The 12,306-nt window shown below is 36.2% G+C and overlaps 1 protein-coding gene across 1 annotated transcript in view; it reads right to left on the bottom strand.

Annotated features, from left to right (window-relative positions):
• The window catches only part of LOC108072777 (Ig-like and fibronectin type-III domain-containing protein 2), an 80,060-nt gene that overhangs the window by 37,556 nt on the left and 30,198 nt on the right, over nt 1–12,306 (bottom strand). Inside the window, exon 2 of the mRNA XM_017164058.3 lies at nt 10,647–10,736. The gene's annotated coding sequence lies outside the window, so the exon portion shown is untranslated. The remainder of the gene's footprint in view (nt 1–10,646; nt 10,737–12,306) is intronic.

Below are 12,306 nucleotides of genomic sequence, written 5' to 3'. Positions count from 1 at the left end.
CCAATAAAACTTTGACCACTTTAGTAGACCGGAGTAAAGGGCAGAAAGCCCCTGATCCTGCCAATGCTCCTGAGCCTGCTCCTGTGCCTGCTCCTGTGCCTGCCACTGTGCCTGCCACTGTGCCTGCTCTTGGCCACATACATAAAAGTGCGAATAATAATTAACAGAAAATTAAATTTTCCACTCTATGTGGGGGAAATATGCTGAAGCGTCGTGTTTTTGTAGTTGAATCGACAGAAAACTTTGTCCCGTATATACACACACTACTAAAAACGCACAAAATGCAAATAATATTTTAGAGCATAGACGACGGGGCAACTAAGGTTTTTGTTTACAAATGGAAATCGGTTTAGCAAAAACTTTTCAACTGCAAATTTTGCCTTTTTTCATGGTATTCATTTGTTACACAGAGGGATCATAGTCTAAATATACAAAAAGCAAATAATGTTTGCAATTATGGTAATTTTTTTTCTGCTTAATTTAGCAGTTTACTCAATTTCAAAATCAAGTTTACATTTATCACAAAAAGACCAGTCTGACTATGTTGCAGTATATTTAATTAAATCAATCTGTGAATGGTAATGAGCTTTTTTTCGATCAACTATGAATATAGAGTTATTTAATGGGAAAAGGAACAAGAAAACTCATATTTATAGGATCATAAAGTGTTCAAGTTTGATTACAAAGTAAAATTAAATCTGAAAGATATAATTTTAATTTAGAATTTACCAATAAAGAAATATTAGATGAATAAATATTAATTTATTCTTCTATTTAAGACCATAAGTAGTTAATCTTATTCTCTGTGAAAATAAAGAAAAAATCATATTGAATTCTATAGATTTTTTTAAATCTAAATATATATTAATAAATGTTCCCATTTCATAAAGATGTCACACCCTTCCCGTCATAATCCCAGCTTCACCCATCAAAGAACAAAGTGAAATAAAAAGGCCACAAAATAAAAAATATAAAGAAATTCCCACATTTACTTCTGATTATAATTGAAAATTTAATTATTTTCAATGGGAAGGAAAGCCCAGCAGGGCTTATTTGTTCGTTGTATTTGTGGGTGTGTATTTTTGCGTGTGTTTTTCCACACACACACGCACACACATGTAATATATATTTATGCCCGCTGTGTGTTTGTGTTGCTGTTTGCTGCCTATTAATGTCAAGTTGCCGTAATGAGCACACAAAAAGCAGCTGATGATGCTTGCAAAAAGAACACTGAGAGGAAAAGCGGAGCAACTAAAATTATAAGAAATTAAATAAATGATAAATCTATAATTATAAAAGTAAAATATCCTAAGCAAATAACTAAATAAAAAGTATAATACTATTTAACATTTAAAAGCAAAGTTGAAATATTTTCTTGAGAGCTTCAAAATTTTAGTTTTGTATTTTTTATGTAAAATAATTCATTAAAAAATATTTTAAGACAATAAAAAATTATTATTTTAGTTTGTAATTTTAGAAAAATGTATTTTTTTTATAATATTTAACAAATTTCTTTCAACTCAACAGCAAACATATTATTTTTCTTCCTGCAGTCAAGGACGCTTGGTTGGGGATTTTTCGGATTGGGGGAGATATCAGAACGGGAGCAAGGATTGGGGATTGAGGATTGGGGATCGGGGATTTTCCTGTGTCAAGGCGTAAGAGCGTGCAAAGGCATTAAGGTTAGCTTGAAATGGGGAAGGGGGCGTCCTGTTCGGAGGATATATCCAAATGCCGGGACTTCTGCTCCGACTGCTCCGTCTGCTGCTGCTGCTGTTGCCGCTTTTTCACTTATTTATGAAAATGAACCAAAAATCAAGAAGTTAAATTGGTTTTGTGTTTTGTTAACTTTTGTCTGCCACGGCTGCCTTTCAGAACATTCAGGACCTCAGACCCAGCCCACTCCCCTCGCCTTCCGATTTGGCTTTTTGCGCTCTGCTTCAACCTGTCGACTTTGTTGTTGTTGTGACTTTGTTTATGCATGCGTGGATATGTGTACAAATGTGTGTATATAATTGAAAATACTTTGAGGGGGGGGGGGGAGGGGAATGGTAGGGAGGGGGTGAAATAAATATGGGCCCAACGAAATATACAAAGTGAAATTTATACCCGTCCGCCTCAAACCTAAATACGTATTATGCAGACGCCACACTTCACTAACCCGGCGGAAAGCCCCAAGAAAATCGCCCCAGCATGGCGTGTGTGTATGGGGAAAACTTTGCCGTTGACAAGGCAACTTGACATCGAACCTAAGGGGGGTGGTGGTGGTGGAAAATCTAGGGGAAGATACTGACTGACATAGTTTTGTGGGCGTCTCTCCTTTGTATATTCATCTATTCTGTGTTTTTTTTTTCTGTTTTCTTGTACCCTGTTGTGTTGGGCTCAAAGTTATGGCAGAAAGTATGAGAATGGCTGTAAGTAGTTTTGGTAACTGTTTTTGATAATCAAATGTAATTTATGTGTCTTGAACTTGGCCCTATGAATGGCTCTGGCTCTGCCTGAGTCTCATTCCGCTGCGGCGGTTCAATGTACTCAATATTAGCAGCCATAAATGTTTATTACACACAGACATTCGGTTAACCCCTTTAAGCCTGAGACATGGCTGCTGCAGATATGGCCAGGAATTTATGGCACTACTTCCAAAAAAAAAAAAAAGGGTTGGGCAATTGCCTTTTTTTCCCCCTCTTCATCTCCGAGTAAGACATTAGATTCAATAACATGGAATCAAATCGAATTGCTCTATAGCCACCATAATTGATGAGTAATAAAAATAAGCTTTGCGATGTGCGAGGCTAATTTGGCCGGGCTTATTTGCTAAATTAGTCAACAAATAAATAAACGCAGATATAATGTATTGAATACAATTGTAGGCTTTGTTTAGATGTACAGATCGACAGCTTGACAGACAGGCTTATATATACATTTAGTGTTTGGTCGGAAACGTATTTAAAACCGGTTTCGTTTATTTTATTCCCAGCCAGATCACATAGTTATCGACAATTGCCAGGCAAATAACAGATCACAGGTAACGAAAATGCAATTAAATGCGCTCAAGTGTCTGACAAACGATTCTGCACAAAATTATAGCCCAAATAGCTATGGTAAATTCAGTAAATTGCCCAGTAATTTGCAGAGTAACTTGTGGAAGAGACAATCAATGAGAGTATGCAATGAATATATTCATATATTCCCCATTTTTAATTTATAAATAATTAAAATCATTTCAAATATAATACATTTCCTATGAAATTATTTCAGTATTTAAAGAAATAATCACGTACTTAAGCCCAACATCTATTCCAAGCTGTCTTTGGCTCACAAATCCTGTCACTTATCTCCCATACACCTGACCGCTTTCACGTCTCCCCAAACTAAATTATGTGAAAGCCAGAAACAACACTGAATGCATTTGACAGCATTATAAATGCAGAATTATCAAGGTGCGCGCCCAGGACGAAACCAAAGAACATCAGTTACCAGGACAACCAAGATGTTAGTGGTGTTGGTGCTGGTCCATGTCCCAGACAACTCTGGCTTAGGGAAATGAAGCTAGATTCCCTCGCCATCCCTAATATAAATTGCATTAATATGCAAGGGGGGGAGGGGGAAAGGAGGACATCAACAACAGCAAGAAGAACAACAAATAACCGCTTGATTGCAGACTATTAACAGCATTAAAGATGAACAATTTAAGTAATTCCCGTATGAGCACAAATATTTCACCAGGGCCAATATATCTGGGCTAGCCAGATGCTCACTCTGTGCCCGATGATAATCTGGATCCTTCAAGCGCACAAACACAAGTGAACAAGCCCAGACATTGGGTGAAGTAAAGCATATAAATTACTAATACGCACTGTTGTCCACTGCCTGCACTCGGACAGATACACATGTATCTACAAGCATATGTAATTCAAGTGTAAAATAACAACGTTTTCACCTTGCCCACAATGTTGCCAAAATGTTTCACTTTGTCTGGGACACAAAGATTCAATTAGTTTGTCATTGAAGACATTTTGATATGCACAGGCAGTGTTTGATTTAGCACAGATTGTAGACATTTGCTAATTGAATTATATTTATCGAGAAATTCTATCATTTTGTTGAAGGATTTTATAATTAGTTTGCAGCTGGAAACAAGAAATCTCGGATTGTGTTTCATATTTGGATTAGAATTTTTTTGCTTACAGGTATTTTAATAATTATTAAATTCTTAGGAAATGTTTAGGCTGAAGCTGACATTCCTCTGAGAATTTTTTGCTACAGACTTAACCGAATATTTCTAACAAATTTGGCAGCAAAATTGCCATTAAATTCCAAGCAGAGAAATTCTTTTCCATAAATTTAAGCTTAATTTTAAAACCTCTAAGAAAACTTTAACATCTACAAATTAATTCCCTCATAATCACACAAAATTTCCATTAAAATTATAAAACTTGTACTTAGAGTCAGCTGTTGCCGCTTGTCTTTTGTTCAAGTTTTCTGCAATTTCGCACAGCTTTTATTCACAGAAATTTGCATATTTTGTGCGCAGGCGTACCGCGTCAAATGGTTAAATAAAAAATAAGAGAAAAAACAGCTGTTTAAGCTATTGACGTTTGAATTGCAATTGAATTGTTTTTATTTATTTTTTTTTTTTTCGTCAAGTGGTTTGGTGGGTGACTGGCTCGGCGGCTGCCTTGACCTTGTAACTGTTTTCAAAGTACTTTGTCTCGGTTAATTTTTTCGCGGTATTTACCAGGCATTTTTGTGGGCACTTTTAAGTGCCTCCATAACTTATGATTTCATTCTCCAACAGAGGTGTGAATGAAGAAGTCAAATATGAGACCACAGGTAAGCCAATAAAGATGTACATGAGTTACAATTGTTGATTTTTGGTTTGGTTAGTCGTTAAATATGGGGTTTTAATACCCTCAGAAGGGGTTGTATATATTTTCTATAGATATATTGAGCCATAAATAAATTATTTTTATTAATTGTAGTTAAACATAAATTAAGTCTGTCGGTTTTTAAGGAAGCTATTAAAATCCTCTAACTTTTCTTTCAATAAGATTTATTTATTTAATTTTTTGTTAATTTAGAAAAAGCTTATAAAAGTTTAACCTTGGATCATCTTGCCTTAATTACTATTATTTTTTTAAATATTTTATTACCATTTATTAGGCTTTTTTTCTATGGAAAGTGTATACATTACTTCGTCACCTATTACCTCTTACTTCTTTTGGGTTTTTTTATTTATTTTTTGTTTAATTTTTTTTGCACTAGAATTCATAAATATTCAAATGGCCAGCCGAGCCAGTTTGTTTGAAAACTTGTTTCGTCCGAGTGTGGTTTCGAATGGGTTTCGCGCAGTAAAGGGTGAGCGAGAACCTACAGTATGTGCACTTGAAAGAAATGCCTTACAGGAACCGGTTCCCCTAGTCATATGTGTATATACTACTAAGTATAATGAATAATGACCAACCGCCGACGACGACGACTGGCTAACCTGACTATCGGTTCGGTTTTTGTTTTAGAACAAAGTGTTTTCTGTCAATTATAAATCATTAAACTCGGTTAGTTATATGGCAGATCATCGCCATGAATGATTCAAATCACGAAGGGAAATCGTTGGAGCACTTTTCACTTCACTCCGACAGATAACCATCATTATAGTCAGGGAGAGAGGGAGAGATAGACCCATAATTGCTGGAAGCCAGTGGAGGGAGGGCTTCTCCGATTTGACCCCCTCGAAGGTCGTCATTAGTCTTGTACTGAAGCCAGACATTAAATGCCCATCGAAAATTGCCAGCTATTTGTGTTAATCTCGTTCTATGGAATCGCAGCCACAGAGACTAATGGCAACCGAAGAGGAAACAACAAGGTTGGCTTGTGGCCAGCTAATTTATTTAATTAAAAAATGTTTTACTTTGTTCTGTTCCAGTCGTATTTTTTTTATTTCTGTGTGGTCGTTGGATTTATTGGAGGTTACAAGGGAGATTATAGTAAATTAAGGGAGATGTAAGCCGATAAGTAGGAAATAAAAAAAGGATATAAAAAATGTATATTAAAAATAAGTAAAAAAAAAACTTTTTAATGAGATATTTATGATTTTAAAATTTTTTCTAGGTATTTATTTAAAGCAGACTTTGTAATTTTATTCCCCCCTTTAACTGTCTTTTTTTTTAATTGTTTTAATCTCTTTTTATTTACATAAATCGTATAAATTAAGGACAAGCTCAAAATAAATACCTTGCTAGGGGGATTTTTTGCCGGAAAATAGAGAAAAACTATACAAACAAGAAATGTATATTAAGTTCATTAATATTTTACAACCCTTTGGAGTTTTTATTTAAAATTTATTTAGTATTTGGATTGCCGCTCTTAGATCTTGTTTATTTTTATTATTTTAACACCTAAATAATTTTAAAAAAATTTTAAATTTCAAAAAATCCCACGTTAATCACAAAATTCAAAGCTCTATAAGCGATAGTCAAGTTTAAACGATAAAAACACTCAGCCAGAGCTGTGTAAATAACAAAAACTCTGTCTAAATAAGAGCCATTGGATCATTCAAACAAAAGTTGGCCATCTAGTTCGGTTAAAATCCCTAAATTGCATAAGGGGGATAGATATGGATATAGATGAAACACCCACCCGCTGGGTGCATTTCATCCACTATCCACAATCCAATCCCCAATCCGCAGCTCCCTTTCCACAGCCGCAAGAAACTTTCAATTGCCAACTCGGGGAAAAGTTTAAAAGCGGCACGCGGAAATTTTCTATTTTCTTTTTGTTTTTTTCAGTTTTTGTTGTATTTTTTCTGTTTTTTTTTTATGGCAAAACATCAACAACTAACTGCTAAACTGTAAAGTACCGCCAACCACCCTGTGACCTCGGCACCTCGCGCTCAACGGCAGCCATTAAATGAAACTTAATTAGCCCTAAATAAGCAACAGAGCCAATGAGTAAAATGTGGCTAAAATGGGTTGGGCTTCTGGGTGGGCCTCTTGGTGTGGGTTGCATTTTAATGCACAAACTGAAAAATCATTGATTACTTTTTGGCGAGGGTTTGTTTTTGGCGGGGCGGTGCGGTTGGGGGAGGATATGAGGGAGGTTTGGGAGAACTAAAAGAAAAACGTTTTGTGCATTTTACGCGATAAGTTGATTAAATTGCATAAAAGTGGGCCGAATGGATCGAAAGCCAGAGTGGGCTATAAGCTGGTTACACTGAGGGCTAAAGGCACGAGTCGGGATTTTAAAAACTGATTTATTTTTAAGGAAAAACACAGTCTGGAGAAGTCGAAAGATTATTTCTAGTACGCAAAAATCAAAGAAAATATATAAATATATATATATATTATTGAACTTAATTACAACGCAACATTTTTATTTGATTTGAAGATTATATGATTTAATAATACTCTTAATTGGCCATATTTTAACAAAATAATTAAGGAATATCATAAATTTGCAATTTGTACAATACTCAAATAACATTATTAAATGAAAAATCAAATGTTTTAATTAGTTTATTTAATTATTTTTATTTTAATTTAATATCCTGATATTTTCCACATAAAAATACTTATTTTTCAGTGCTCTCACTGGGTTAAGTTGGCTCTATAAAGTGGGCATCATAAAACGCATTAGCCAGCGGTTGAGTGGGCGGCCCGAACTCTCTCCAGATTGAGATTGAGTGCCGCTAATTTGAATCCGTAATTTCCTTGGGAGGCCATCATGCACCACACCCACGATACCCATCCTTAGAGTGGGTGTTCTCCACCCACTCTTCACAATATTTACCCAGTGGGTGCGACCGTAAACCGGCTTAGAACATGGCTGCAATTTTGTTGCAACTTGCAGCGGACGTAGCATTCCAGTTTACGGCCGTATTATATGCTCCTTGCCGCCTGGCCTCAGCCTTTTTTGCATCTACTTGTAGTTCATCGAGTGTTTTGAAGGGATGGAGGAAAATTGCAAGGGGGCAAAGGAAGACCTTCCATTCCTACTCCCCCTCCAACGATTTTCCGGAGAAAAAGTTGCAACTTTTACGAGCCGTAACGGTCGAACGGGCAGGCAAGTACAGTTACACCCGGTGGAACAGAACAACACACCCGACTGGTTAGCTGTTAACAAACTAGCTTGGCTCTAGATATAGAAAGATATAGTGGTACAGTGAACAGTTTTATTCAGCACCCCTAGTCGCGAACTTAAGCAGTCCGCGGGGATTTTCCAACCGCTGTGGGTGGGCGCTTTCCATCCTCAACCTTAAAACCATTTCCCCCCGCCTCGCATTGCAAATGTAGTTCAAAGTCGTGCAACATCGTAAATCCATCGTTGAACTATAAAAAACCGTCTTACTGCAATTTGTATCTCTTTTGCTGAGGCGGGTTTGGGCCAAAGGTTTCGGTGGGGTTTTTTGCAAATACCGCGGTTTAGTAGGGGTACAAGGGGTATACGGTTTAGGGATATTTATAGATAAGAATGGTTTAAGTTTGTTATGTTTACAGAAATAAAACTAATTTTTAAAATAAAATTTGTATTGATTCCTTTGAAAAAAGTATAGTTTTTCCGAGATATTTGAAAGAATAAAATTAAATACAAAACGAAATATCGTATGACTTATTTTTCTAGCTTAAAACACAATTTTACCTCTGATAATTTTTTTTATATAATAAAAAACTACTAGGTATCTCCTAGTCTCCAGTTTTTTGACAAAACTTTGTTTTTTGTTAGGGTTTTTGTTTTTTTTACTACTGTTTCTGGGGTTCTGGCAGCCGCTTTTGGCTTTGGCTTTGGTCTTTTGCTCGGTTGCTCAACCCGTGAGCACTTTTTAATCCGATTTTGTTGCATTTTTTACCATGCTGAGTGTGTGCCTGTGTGTGTGTTGCTTGGCGATTACGCCTGCCTTGTCTTCTTCTTCTGTACTACTGGTAATGCTTCTTCTGCTTCTTCTGGCTTTTCCACCTACTTTTACCCTTTTTTTATTTATTTTTTTGTGTTTTTTTGATTATTTTAGTTGCACACGCCCTGGCCAAGAGCGAGAGAGTCACCCTCATCACCCTGAGACGACGGCCCTAACGATTTTGCATTTTTTATTTAATATATGCGGTGTTTCCCTACGCTTTTCACTCTCCTCCCTTTCCATCACTTTGATGTTGCGGCCCCTGCTTAGCCTTGGTTGACTATTTAAAGCCGTAAAACCCTTAACCGTGGCTTAGCCACATGGGCCATAAGTTCAACCGGAATGAGAGTGCACAGAGAAAAAAGGTTCATCGAACTTGACACGCTTTTTCGAAATGGGGGGAACATACCAGGGAAAATGTGGTGTGAAACTAACACAAAGGGGGTGTTAATTTATAGAAAACTTGTGTTAAACTGACTTTAACTTTATTTTTTAATAACTTGGGACAAAAATATGTATTTGTAGGATTTAATATAATTTTTAGAGAGTCTACATGAGAGAAAATTAAGGTTTAGAACTAGTTTTTAGATAAATAAAAGTTAAGACTGTTATAAATAATTCATAAAGTTATTCTTTAACAAAAGAAAACCACGAAAAAATTAATAACAGCAATTGTTTTTTAATTAAAAATTAGTAATACAATTATTTTGTATAAAATATTACGAACCCTTTCCTGCAAATTCCTTTAAATTCAAAAAATCACTTGAAAGTTACCCTATTTTCTTTTAGTGTGTTTAGTAGTACACCCTCACTTGACATTTTTATATTTTCCTAAATTTTTTTGTGATTGTTTCACTGGTTTATGTGCCCAGGCAGAGATCCCTCATTTGGGCAATGCCAACAATGGACAGAATACCTGATTCGTTTGATAATCCTTTCGCCTGAAAGTGCTTATGTACACAGGCCAGATTGCCTCCAAAAGTTGGCCCCAAGTTGGAGGAGGCTAGATGAAGGACTCCAAGTCCGAGTCAGAATCAGTGCCAGGACCAGGATCCCTAAAACCAAGTCCGAGTCCGAGCCGGGCTGCAATCCTGCCTCGGGCTCTTATTTTGCCCCGTTGCCTTGGCATTCGGTTTGTCTCTGTGTGTTTTGGCCTATTTGCATTATGAATTATTTATTTTGTTTATTTCTTCTTCGCCACGAAAACACAGATACAGGCAAAGGCATAGCCAGCGGAGGGAGGTTTGGGAGGTGAAGAGAAAGGGGCGTAAGCAAACCAAACCCGGAAAATGTTGCAAAAGTGGAATACTTGACGTCGTCTCAGTGATAAACGTGGGCGGCAAAATAGAAACAAAAATAGGAGGGGCACAAGCAAAAAGATAGAAAAAAAAAAAACAAAATAAAGCTCACGAAATACGCGAAAAGTGTTTGCTCGGATTAAATTTATGAATATTATATTCAAGCAAAAGTTCTGCCATCCAAAAAGCCCGACCGACAGACCCACTGCAATAGCACAAGTTTGTCTATAAATTTTTTTCCGCCTCCTCCTCTCTCTCTCTACAGACTGTCTGGAATTTACGAGCCCCCAAAAAAAAGGAGGTAAATTGCCAGCTATTGCAGCCCGCTTAAGGGTATCATTTTGGTCAAGTTGTTTATTTTGATGGCGGCGGCGGCCCCGTAAAATGATATATCGACTGTTCTATATCACGATTCGGGGAGGGTTTATACAATGTTAATGAGTTTCGTTTCTCACACTCACTGGGCTCGTAAAGTATGCGACTGCTTAATCCTTTCAGCTCCAAATTTGCCTCCAAATTCATGCAAATCATTCGTTACAATCGAGGGAAATCTGCAAAGAGGAAAACATTTAAATAATTATATAAATAAATATAACAAAATATATTTATAGATATAAAGATTATATTGATTTATGGACAATGATTCAAAATATATTCGATTAAATATTAATTGTATTTTGGCTATGGAATTTTTATACCCTTGCAGGGTATTATAATTTCAGTCAGAAGTTTGCAACGCAGTGAAGGAGACGTTTCCGACCCTATAAAGTATATATATTCTTGATCATCATCAACAGCCGAGTCGATCTAGCCATGTCCGTCTGTCCGTCTGTCCATCTGTCCGTCTGTCCGTCTGTCTGTTTCTACGCAAACTAGTCCCTCAGTTTTAAAGCTATCTGAATGAAACTTTGCATATAGTCTTCTATATGCTCTCACTGCTATATATGTCGGAACGGGCCGGATCGGACGACTATATCATATAGCTGCCATACAAATGTTCGATAAATTTTTAGAAAAAAAATTGTAACTTAGCTGTTTTTCAACATATGTGCACTATTTTTTACATATGACCATTTTATATTATTTTTGAATTTTGGTAAAAATTTTATGAAAATCGGACGACTATATCATATAGCTGCCATAGGAACGATCAGGAAATTAATAGAAAAAAAATTATAACTTCGTTGTTTTTCAAACTATTTTTATCTACTCTGAGATATAAGCTTATTTTATAAGTTCAGAATTTTTGTAAAAATTTTATGAAAATCGGACAACTATATCATATAGCTGCCATATAAACCGATCGGTAGGTATAGGGAAAATGTAAAACTGGGAATGTAAAACTGTAACTGTCAAACTCTCAACATAATAAGTATAGGTAAAATGCAATAAAATAATATCTGCAAGGGTATACAAACTTCGGCGTGCCGAAGTTAGCTTCCTTTCTTGTTTTTTTTAGATTTTAAGTCACAAAAACTAAATCTGTATCAAATTGATAGAAATTTCATGTCCACATGTTGCAGCATTTTACTGATAAATTTCACTTAAAAATTCTAATTAAAATTATAGTTTTATGCCACTTTAACAAGATAATAAAATAACCATAAATAAATACATCATTTCCAGTAGCTTCTACATTTTATTTAATTTTAATTACCTTTCTTTAAGTAAAACAAAATCCCACCGATTTCTTTAACGAACCAATTCCCTTAAGTGAATACTATTAAATCTAGCCCAGGCAAGTCAAGACTTTCATTCATTTAACTTGGCTAAAGAAAAGCCAAGGAGCAGAAGGACTCTTAGAGCCGAAAAATGTTGACTGCCTTTTGTTCATAAAGGAAATTAACTCTTTTCATGTCCCAATTTGCATTAAAAATGTTATAAATTCGCCGGTAAACGTTCCAAAGGCAACTAAGCGCATATAAATCTACCCTGCCGACGGACGACCCTTCGAACCTGCTCCTAGAGCCTGCTCCAGATCCTGACGCCGCCAGGTGAAGTAGTAAGTGATTGTAGCTCCTTTTGCGAAATGGAGGCGCTGAAGCGAAAGGTGTGCCGGCGGAGGAAGGACTGGTGGGCTTGGATAGATGGGGGGCTGGGCTGGGCATAAGAGCGATGAAT

Source organism: Drosophila kikkawai, chromosome 3L, assembly GCF_030179895.1.
Source record: "Drosophila kikkawai strain 14028-0561.14 chromosome 3L, DkikHiC1v2, whole genome shotgun sequence".
Classification (NCBI taxonomy): domain Eukaryota; kingdom Metazoa; phylum Arthropoda; class Insecta; order Diptera; family Drosophilidae; genus Drosophila; species Drosophila kikkawai.
Note: the sequence above shows the minus strand (reverse complement) of the source record. Positions and strands in the feature narration are given on the sequence as shown.